Here is a 3,856-nt window from a genome sequence, read left to right on the forward strand (position 1 = left end):
AGATTTATATTATCAAAACTTTAAAAAATAATATAGAAGTAAAACATACATATGAAAATATTACAACAACAAATATATAAGAGGAAAATACGTATAAAAATATAACATCGGGATAAAATTATCACATACGTTTTTATTGATTTGTATATATGAAAAAAATTATTTTTCTTTGTTCTTCATATTAGTACAGTTTCACGCCCAATAAAATCTATCTTCCCAATGTAGTCATCTCTATTTCTATATAATTATCCTGTTTTAGGGAACATGTTCTATATAATCATCCTGTTTTAGGGAACATACATGAATCATAAGTGAATTAATTACACGAACAAAAAGGAAAACAATTGATCTGATATTGACATATGTTCTCATTGAACCACTAATATGTTTCAAATTATACTACTCTTCAACAACAAATTTAAATAGTCTCAAATTGCCGAGGCGTGTTCTCCTACTTCTTCAGACTTTAGTACTCCAGTTTGGCAGCTTCTATAAGATTCTACAAAATAAGTTGTTTGTGTTATTGCTCCACCAAAAAGCAAATTAAAGGAAGCTCAATATACATTTCAAGATCTATATTACATGAAAACACATTAAAGAATATTGAGAATCATAGACATTAGTAAACACTAATTATTTTGTTTAATTATAGAATACAAATAAACTGCTAGGCATATGAACATAACCAAGAGAATATTATAAATTAGTAACACTTAATAAAATGCTTAACATATAGGTAGTAAATATTAAACAGTTATAGGAGGAGAACAAAAGATCGAACAATAAGATAGAGAACTAATAAATTAAAATCCAAAAAGAAGAAACAGCCCAATTGATAAACAAATAAAAGATACTCCACTGGATTAAAAAAATAATGAAAAATAATGCTAAACTATAATAAAAATCATAAATCCATTCCTACATCATACGGTCCAACCTACAAGTCATAGCAATAATTCTGTTTGCTGAAAGCACTAACCTCTAAGTGTATATAATCAAGCGACTATCCATAAAAAAATTCCATCTTTATCTCAAGCTTTGCATTCTTCAAAAGAAAAATATCCATATCGTTCAGTCAAGATTATTCCTTTTCAATGTTACACCAAACATACAGAAAATAATTAAATGGACCAGAAATGTACAAAATTATTCGGTCATCAACAAATTGTGAAAACTGAATCAGACGATAGATATTAAGCTAACACTTAATTAAGGTTTCGTAACATTAAATTTTAATCAAAAAATGACTTGTCAATTCTTCTTTAGGAGCGGACGATGAGGCATATTACTAACTCAATTTAAAGAGGTTTAAAATACAAGAAAGAAGAAATAGATAAGATCAAGAACACAAGTTTGGACCAGCAGATACCAATTTTATATTAAACAACTTTGAAATAATAAAAATAATCTCACCGTCGCATTTAAACTTACTACCAAAATTCTATCTCCTTATTAGTGGAAAAATTGCTTTGATCCCAATAAAGGAAAATAAAATACACTAAACAATAAATAATTAAAAGAGTTCTGAAATTTCAGCTTCAGCATACGAAAAATTACACTTGTAGGCGAGATGTGAAAAGGCCTACGAAGGAAATCCTCAAAGAAGAGAATGTGCAAAGTGTCACCTTTTTATCCCACAGGTTTGAACACCCTAGTTCGACAAATTTTCAACACCAGAAAATGTAGCCAAAGGGCAAACGCTACTTTCTATGTTTTTATTTTCTTTCTCTTTAATTGGTGGGAACATTTGATCCTCAATTATGGAACAACTAATTCTTGACATGAATCTTGTGATTATAACATAAATAAATTGGACGAACAATGAAATTTAAAGTTCTTCCATGTTTGCAAAATAAAAATAACTGATTCTGTCAAATGTTAACTGAAAGCACTCAATTTTCCAAATATAGCACTGGTAAATAGTGGCGGTAAAATAGAAAGTATAGAAAAAAGTTACTATTGGAGTACCTGTGAAAATATTTTGGATTACGGGACCGAGAAAGAGTACTACATGGATCTTCATCGTCCTTCTCGTTTTCAGTTAAACTGTCAAATCAAATTTTACAGCATATGCGCAAATATGAAGCAAATAATTTTCAATAATTAGGTAATGAAAAATATTTACCTGTGGGGCTTTGGAAACAGTCCAATAAGCATTTGATAACCAAATCCTCCACATTTCTATTATCCTGCAGATGAATCATCTTATCAGACTAAAATCGTATCATTCAAGATGGGCAAACTGAATTACTTTTTGATTTCTTTATGTGGTAACTCATAATTGAGATATTGCAGACCAAAAGACGTATTTTAGGTCTCGCGAGTTGGAGAAAGAAGTGGAGATGAAAAGAAGACGTTATAAACTACAAATATAAAGAATGAGTAGTTTTACAAAGGGAGGAAAAAGTGGAGCGGAAAGATGTTTCGTAATAAATGGGATTTGTAAAGTGTTGTTTCGGGTAAAAATTTCAGGCGGTTGATATTTTCTTATTGCGGGAAATAAATTAAAAAATTGATTAAAAAGGCAATAAAATGACAAAAAAGATAAATAGCATTCCTTGTTAAAGAGATGTGGTTTAAAATACAAGAAAGAAGAAATAGATAAGATCAAGAACACAAGTTTGGACCAGCAGATACCAATTTTATATTAAACAACTTTGAAATAATAAAAATAATCTCACCGCCGCATTTAAACTTACTACCAAAATTCTATCTCCTTATTAGTGGAAAAATTGCTTTGATCCCAATAAAGGAAAATAAAATACACTAAACAATAAATAATTAAAAGAGTTCTGAAATTTCAGCTTCAGCATACGAAAATTACACTTGTAGGCGAGATGTGAAAAGGCCTACGAAGGAAATCCTCAAAGAAGAGAATGTGCAAAGTGTCACCTTTTTATCCCACAGGTTTGAACACCCTAGTTCGACAAATTTTCAACACCAGAAAATGTAGCCAAAGGGCAAACGCTACTTTCTATGTTTTTATTTTCTTTCTCTTTAATTGGTGGGAACATTTGATCCTCAATTATGGAACAACTAATTCTTGACATGAATCTTGTGATTATAACATAAACAAATTAGACGAACAATGAAATTTAAAGTTCTTCCATGTTTGCAAAATAAAAATAATTGATTCTGTCAAATGTTAACTGAAAGCACTCAATTTTCCAAATATAGCACTATTAAATAGTGGCGGTAAAATAGAAAGTATAGAAAAAAGTTACTATTGGAGTACCTGTGAAAATATTTTGGATTACGGGACCGAGAAAGAGCACTACATGGATCTTCATCGTCCTTCTCGTTTTCAGTTAAACTGTCAAATCAAATTTTACAGCATATGCGCAAATATGAAGCAAATAATTTTCAATAATTAGGTAATGAAAAATATTTACCTGTGGGGCTTTGGAAATAGTCCAATAAGCATTTGATAACCAAATCCTCCACATTTCTATTATCCTGCAGATGAATCATCTTATCAGACTAAAATCGTATCATTCAAGATGGGCAAACTGAATTACTTTTTGATTTCTTTATGTGGTAACTCATAATTGAGATATTGCAGACCAAAAGACGTATTTTAGGTCTCGCGAGTTGGAGAAAGAAGAGGAGATGAAAAGAAGACGTTATAAACTACAAATATAAAGAATGAGGAGTTTTACAAAGGGAGGAAAAAGTGGAGCGGAAAGACGTTTCGTAATAAATGGGATTTGTAAAGTGTTATTTCGGGTAAAAATTTCAGGCGGTTGATATTTTCTTATTGCGGGAAATAAATTGAAAAATTGATTAAAAAGGCAATAAAATGACAAAAAAGATAAATAGCATTCCTTGTTAAAGAGATGTGCGAAGTCGCCTTCTC

General features: G+C 30.2%; 1 long non-coding RNA gene across 1 annotated transcript; it reads right to left on the reverse strand.

The window, feature by feature from the left end:
* Positions 1-284: 284 nt before the first annotated feature.
* Positions 285-3,637, reverse strand: LOC142169889 (uncharacterized). Its single transcript, XR_012699522.1, has 5 exons — positions 3,393-3,637; positions 3,236-3,313; positions 2,126-2,189; positions 1,969-2,046; positions 285-499 (listed from the first exon to the last, which is right to left on the reverse strand). It is a non-coding gene; the product is annotated as an uncharacterized LOC142169889 (long non-coding RNA).
* Positions 3,638-3,856: the final 219 nt, after the last annotated feature.

The sequence above is a fragment of the Nicotiana tabacum genome, chromosome 15 (assembly GCF_000715075.1).
Source record: "Nicotiana tabacum cultivar K326 chromosome 15, ASM71507v2, whole genome shotgun sequence".
Lineage (NCBI taxonomy): Eukaryota > Viridiplantae > Streptophyta > Magnoliopsida > Solanales > Solanaceae > Nicotiana > Nicotiana tabacum.